The 7,560-nt window shown below is 33.4% G+C and overlaps 1 long non-coding RNA gene across 1 annotated transcript; it reads left to right on the top strand.

The window, feature by feature from the left end:
* The first annotated feature begins 5,867 nt into the window (after positions 1-5,867).
* Positions 5,868-7,275, top strand: LOC147568259 (uncharacterized). Its single transcript, XR_015238170.1, has 3 exons — positions 5,868-5,924; positions 6,443-6,540; positions 7,055-7,275. It is a non-coding gene; the product is annotated as an uncharacterized LOC147568259 (long non-coding RNA).
* The last annotated feature ends 285 nt before the right edge of the window (positions 7,276-7,560 follow it).

The following is a 7,560-nucleotide window of genomic DNA, read 5'->3' as shown; positions in this document are numbered from 1 at the left end:
GCCAACCAACCGCGACGACCTTGATCATTTTTAAGGGTTGACTCCGTTTTGATCTCAACAAGTGTCTGTCAGTTCGATTTGACCCCCGATGACCAAAAACATTTGAACTTTTTATAAAATAGCCTTAAGGGCCAAAATGAAACTAATCCAAGTAAATGTTAAAACATTAACTCCACATTATTTTCCCTTATCTCTTCCACGTCATCTCATATCTCCTCCACTTTATCTCTCAATTTGGGAGCCACAACAGAATTACTCAATTTTTTATGTTATTCTCCTTTGTCAATTTTTTGAAGATCTAGGAGATCCGGCAAGAACAATTTTTTGTTGCTAATTAACCATTACCAGACAAAGAAGAAAAATAAATAGAAAGTCATTAAGGATGTTGGCGGTTGATGAATCGTCTGTTGGCAACTAATGTTGAGGTGAGAGAGAATATAAAAAGAACAAATGAGAATTAGTTTTAGAAGAAGGGTAATAGGAAAAATGAAAAAAAGTAAACTCTTTTTAAAGATGGTTGATGATCTTAAGAAAATGGGGTCATTTTGAATAAATGAAAAATAGGGGGTCAAAGTTGGAATTTGTCACAAATTATGAGACCAAAAAGGAAAATAATTCCACTATCATTAAAGACACCTTGGGTTCTAATATTCATACAAATACGCTTAGGATTATTTTAGGGATACGAAAGTTCATCCATACCTTTACTTTAATATACTCCGTAACGCACGTCAATAAATAATGAATTCCACCCAATACTGTTAATCGAATATGTGACCACATATTCTTTTTTGGCTAAATTCACAACTAATTGACGAAGCATTTGTTAGTGTCAGAGTTTTGACTAAGGATTTTTTTCCAGGGATATTGTAAATTTTGTTTAGCTACCAAATTAATATACCATCAATCAGTACCTTATATTATTACCTTTCACTCTCAATCCTCCCTCTCTTCCTCGCCATCCCTCTTTATCTTTTTAGCCGAAAATATTTCATTGGAGCAGTGCTTTTCTCTCCGAAAGAAGTGACTTTGTAGCAATTTTTCTCATTTATTCTTAATATAGGTATACATCAAACAGTTTTTGTGGGAGCTTAATGACTTTGTAGCGTTCAGGGGTGTGTTACTATACCTTTTAAGGTATATTCTTATAGTCGTTTATGTGATTATTCAATATTTTGGTTTTGTTTATAATGTGTTATGTAAAATATGGAATGAATTATGTAACGATTCTTAAAAAAGATTGAGTTATTTTACATCTAACACCAGTTGATTGGATGAAACACTTTGTGACCACTTAGAAGTGAAGCCACTTGAATTTTTCATCGAAAAAATCACTTAAACTTGAGTGGTTTCGAATAGAGGGCATAAAGGAAAATAAGGGAGGGAGCGAGAGAGACGAAGATTGGGAGTCATCCACATCCTACTGCCTTGTCTTCATTATCTTTTTCAATGAGGGGTAAACAAATGAGGGTAAATTGGAAAAAAAACACTTAAATATCTTTATCAAACTTTAATTTAGAGGAGTTTGAAAATTGTTGGTCTCATTTGAAGGGTGAAACAGACGAGGCTGTCGCACCGAAGGGGTTAAATAAACGGGCTGGTCTCATTCGAGGGCTAGACAGACGTGTTGGTCTTATTAAATGCCAGTTATTAGATGCATGACTGTTGGACCAATAGTAAAGATACAAAAGATGGTCTCTTCCTGATTCAATTTTTTTGAGGTGAAAGAATGTCTTCACAACAATTTGTGACAATTATGAGTGCAATCTAAATTTATGATGTAACCAAGCCAAATGGTGTATGATTATCTCTTGTATTCATGTAATTCTATTGTTTTACGAAAATAACCTATTTGAATAAAATTCTCCTGGGTTATTTCCTTGTTCGCCCCCTATTTCGCGACCAATATTTTTTTGGCCTTCTATTTTTCTATTTCAAAATTGACCTCATTTTGTTAGGTTCCGCATCCCCATATCTATCGAGTTAAATTTACTTTCCAAAATTACCCCTTTCTTTAATTATTTTTTCTTAGTCAAACATTATGTTTCTTCATCTTCACTTTCATCTTCCGCCTCAGATAACCTCCATTAACAAAAGTCAACATAGAGTGAAATTTTTTCTTCAACAAACTAAACCAATATTTAAAATTGAAATTTTTTGTAGAGTAAAGAGTAGAGGAGAAAATTTTTGGCAGTCGAAAAATCTAAAAGTATCACTCTTTGTCGTCCTCCGTGGATTTTTTGTGACTCCAATAAACAAGATCAAATGAATATAACTTGGCAAAGAAATTGAGTGCTACAAAAGGGTATATCCAATAACAATCTAAAATTTCTCTTTTTGTCGTCCTCATTTGGATCGTTTGTGACAAACCCATTATGACAAGATTAAAACGTAGTAAAAGTTGAAATAAAGTTTCTCTATTTTTCTTTCTCATTTGGATCTTTTGAGGAATGTATTGAGAGAGAATTATATCTTTTTAGACAATGTGTGGTTGAAGAAGATTTTGCTCTACATCATGTATTCGATAAGAGCTAGAGAAGAACCCGACTCGGCATTGTTAAAAAAAGATGATCACACCTACCAAGACTTGTTTCGGTTTGAGTACTAGTCACATATGAAATACAGACGATCGGAGTTTCAGTCTCAGGGTGGGAATCGTCGGACGAGTATATCTAATAAGACCACTTTAGTTTCCTAATCATAACTCTCAATCTAAAGTCTCTCTCTCTATCGTTCTCATTTAGATCTTTTGTGACAAGTCTAATAAGCAAGATCAAATCTTAATAAAGTTGAATTCAGATAAATGTCTCTCTCATCCTCTTTATTTTTTCGCTCTCTCTCTCTCATCTTTCAATTCTTATAAATGTTTTTTTAATTTTTTTGAAAAAAAAATGTAAGAGAATAATTTCCTCTAACGAAGGTTATTAGAGATGAAAGAAAAGGTGAAGATGGAGGAAAAAGTTGAACAAAATAAAACGTAATTAAGGAAATGGATAATTCTGGAAAATAATTTGGAGATGAAACAGAAGTTGGATGAAAAGTATAACGAGAAGGGGTCAATTGTGAATGTAAGAGAAGTAAAGGGCCAAAATGGAAGTTGGTTATAGATAGGGGCCAAAATAAACCAATCTATATAATAAAAGAGGAGGGTATCTTTTTAGAATATACCCTCCTCCCTTAATGGCTAGGATTTATCCCCACAAATGTGTCTTGGACGGTTCAGATTGAAAGGAGAAATTAAAAACTTTTTTTTTTTTAGCTTCTCCTACCCCAAAGACTCATTCCCGCCCAAACACACACTCTCTCTCTCTAGCTCTCTGTCTTTCACTCTCATCTTCACGGTCTCTCCCTCCCTCATCTTTCTCGCATAGAAACTGTGAGTATCGACCTCTCCTCGCTCATCTTCCATTTTCTTTTTAAAAAGTCTTCTTTCTCACGACATTCTCTGGCTCCCTCGCTCATCTTCCATTTTCGTTTTGAAAAGTCTTCTCTCTGCTCATCTCCACTCAACCCCATCTATCTCTCTCATAGCAGGTACGTCTCTCTCTCCCTCTCTCTCATAGCAGGTATCTCTAAATCGAGTTAGGGATTTGATTTAGGTTGATGATGATGATTATTTATGGCGATTTAGGGTTTTGATTTCTCTCTCTATCTCAATCTAGAGAGAGAAGTCAAAACCTCTCTTTCTTTCTATCTCTGTGTTTATGTAAGTGATTTAGGGTTTTGATTTCTCTCTCTATCTCAATATAGAGAGAGAGAAATCAAAACCTCTCTTCCTTTCTATCTCTGTGTTTATGGAAGTGATTTAGGGTTTTGATTTCTCTCTCTATCTCAATATAGAGAGAGAAATCAAAACCTCTTTTTCTTCCTATCTCTGTGTTTGTGTAAGTGATTGATGATGATTATTTATGGTGATTTTAATCCAAACCCGATTTAGGGGTTTTCCAAACCTGATTTAGGGTTTTTTAGCTAATTAAATTCTTCAAGTTGGATGTGCAGATATTTAGCTGAAGTTTGAGAACTTTGTACTGATACTGTCTCCCTCATTTAACTGTGTTAGTAATTAGTTTAAGTTCAAGGTGGGGTTTTGCTTTTAGTACCACGTTTCTTATGTTCTTTCCAAAGCTCAAATGTTGCGAAATCAGTATTGTTGTTACCACAGATTGCAAGTGAAGTGTTAGGGTCAAATTCTTTAAGAATTATAATTTTTTTTTATGTGATTTCACTATGAATTTTGATTTAAGCTTTCCGGCATGTGGCTTGGTGTGAAATCATTTTGGGTTATCTGTTTTTGGTCTTATGCAGATTCTCTATTAATAATCACCCACATTCAGGTATTTTATCGAAGTTAAAATAATTTAAGAGTTATAATTTTTATACTTGACTATGAATTTTGGTGTGAAAAATCAATTCGATTTATTTTTATACAGGAGCCTCTCTCGAAGTCATCTCTCTTATGCAGGTTCCCTCTTCCTCTCTCGAAGTCGATTTGATCTCCGTAAGATCTACAGTTGATTTGTATCGTATACCCTAAGTCTATTTGTATCTTCCTCAAGGTTAACTTCCTATCCGTCCCTTTTACTACATCAATTTCTATCTTTCTCTTACTATATCGATATGTAGCTATATACCACATTAAACCCACTTTCTTTGAATTCATTTTGGGTGATCTGATTTTGGAAATAGTGGGTTTCTGTTCAATAACAGAAATTTCTCTCATATTGTAAATTAGGTTTTCTCAATTTGTAGCAATGTACTCTACTAAACCTACGACTGAAATCTTTTGTAGGACATACCCAAATCCACTTTAGTTGAACTCATGGTATATAGGTGTTTAAATATATCACAACGGCACTAAGGAACTATCGGTTTTGGTTTTGTTCCATTTTGACTACAATTCATCTTTTTAGGTATTTTACGATGTTACAATAACTTAGCTTTCTTTTTGTCATAACTATAAGTTGCCTCTTAGCATTTTTTTTTCCGTTCAAGTGGTAGAACATAATTCTAAAAGGAGGTGCATTAGTTTGTATCTGTAAAACTATATGAGAAAGATTTGAATGCTTAACCTATGTGTACGAGTTTAATCGTTTAGTTGAAGTGTCATACCTTCAAGTTTGTTGTTTGTTGTAGATTCTATCAAGATCTATTTTGTGTTGTTAATCCGAAGCTTATCTTGACAATTTTTTTCGTAATTTTTTCTTGCATATTCCAAAGCATATATTGGCAATTTTTTTCTCTTAACCAATTTCTACTCTATTTTCCTGTAGTCGAAAACAGTTACCCCTCTATAATTGATTTAACCATTTAGAATATTGCACCTTCTTTCTTTTCTCTAAAGTTTTTTTTGGAAAAAAAAAGTTATGTGTACTTTTTTTTTCTTGAATCTGTTCGTCTCTTGGTGAGGTTTTAGTCTTTGCTTATTATTTTTAAAGTGGCGAGTTAATTAGTGATTCACAGTAAAAGAAGAAAACAAGGTTCAGTCAGATATTTAGTTCACAGTTTGATGTTACGTTATCTTCCTATGTAGCCCGTACTCTGAACCTTCTAAAACACGTATTAATCCGACCTCTGTTTGTTTATGTAAATGTTGGCGGCAATTTTAGTTGTTTTCCTTCACTGTTTAGTGAGTTTCTATTAGGGTTTATCCCAAGGTTTCAATCTGAACCCATTAAACTTATTCTGATGCTTAAGTTTATTTGCTAACGGAATATTGATATGTGGAATTCATATTCTATTTCTGGCTTTTTTTTAATGTTGAAGATCTATGCAATCTATATTTTCACATTTTTTCCCCTTCATTTCTTTGTTGTCACTTCTTTCTCCATGTAGTTCGCTAACGTTTCTCGCCTCTTTCTCTCTACAGTTTTGGTTTTGTCTGCTAAGATTCAATGTGATATCGTCCTTCATTGTAACTCTCCCAAGTAAATATTTTTCACTCTATATAGTTGATTGATTATACTAGCCTCTTTCCTTATTATATTGAACTTTTGGCCTCTTAGGCTTCAGTGTGGTTTGTATACTCCATGTTGGTTTTTTTAAATCCTGTGTTTTTTGTTATATTATAGCTACGTTGGTGGGATTTGTGTTATAGATAACTAGGTTGTTGCAACTATAACATAGATGAGTGTCTTCCAAGTTCAGAAGTATCAATTTCGTTCACATGTCCCTTTATTTAGATTACACTCATTCGACATAATTTTTAGAAGTGAGTTATAGGCTTCAGATTGACTACCTCTCACTTGATAGAAATTTAGAAGTATAATATTGATTATCAAATTATCTTTCCCGGTCTCTCATGCACAATTGCAGTCGCTCGCTGTCTCTCTCTCTCTCTCTCTCACACACACACACACACACACACGACTTCTTTATTTCTCTCAATGTGTGGCTTTAATTCTCTTTCTCGGTGTATTCATCCTCTTTTTCTTTTCCGATGAAGGGGTTTCATCTCTTTCCACAAGAGTCAACTCAAAGGTTTTCATCTCTCTCAGTGTAGGGTTTGCCCCATGTTCGTTAGCTCAAGGGTAACCGTTTCAGGTACTTTTATCTTAACAAATCAAAGTTTAAAACAATATAGGTGCAAATAGAGTCAAGAATGTCTGTGTTGCCTTTGGAAATTGTTGTGGTTTAGGTGTTTGATTATGTTTTTAGGTTAAATCTATTCAAATAAGTTCAATAAATAAACCATACAGAACATAAGATTCTATGAATCTTATGTTGTTCAACGACATTGACAATATCTTGAATACAATCTTGAATACAATACTGGAATTAAATTTCTACAAGAAGTAATGTAGCTGATATGTTCAAATTTTTTTTGTTAAGTTTGTTCTTTCAATGACAATTTTCATGCCTTGATGTACACATATGATATAAAGAAGTTCCCTTTAATATAGATTGCATGTAGCTCACTTGGTGGATGATAATTATCACAATGGCTAAACAATGTCAAGTCGATCTAGCATGCTATGAACACATGTGCAAAAGTCAGAAAATGTTTACTGAATTCATATCATATATAGAGAAAACTGATTGTTGCGTTTGTGATTAGGTTCTCTTACTCATCAACTCAACTTAGGATTTGTTCGAGCGATTATTGCATAGATTTATCAAAGAAAGAACCTCCTGCAAAATTACTCATTGGGGTTCAGAAATCGTCTGAGCAAAGTTCAACAAATAAATATCTTTACAAGTATATCTACAAGGGTGAAGAATGTACAACTATGGGTTTTGAAGGAATCGCAAAAGGTTTATCACTAAAACCCCTCCCAGAAGATCGTACGGTTGTGGTTGTAGAAGCGACAAACAAGATTTAAAAGAGTTCTATATTTTAATATGAAATGTTTATATGTTTGAACTTATTAGTTTAAAACTATTTTCAAATTGTAGCTTTCATTTTGAATTTTCAGTTAGAGTTTATTTTGTACTACTCAGTTAATGTGAGTAAGTGGATTTTTAAAACTGAATTGTGTAAACTGAAATCGAGATTTTCTAATGTGTTGATTTAATTGTTTCATTGCCTGTAACCATTAAAGCATTCTATTTTTTATTTCGAGA

Source organism: Eschscholzia californica, unplaced genomic scaffold (assembly GCF_041429995.1).
Source record: "Eschscholzia californica isolate CP2 unplaced genomic scaffold, dmEscCali1.0.p SCAF_1, whole genome shotgun sequence".
Lineage (NCBI taxonomy): Eukaryota > Viridiplantae > Streptophyta > Magnoliopsida > Ranunculales > Papaveraceae > Eschscholzia > Eschscholzia californica.
This window is presented reverse-complemented; position numbering and strand designations above follow the sequence as displayed.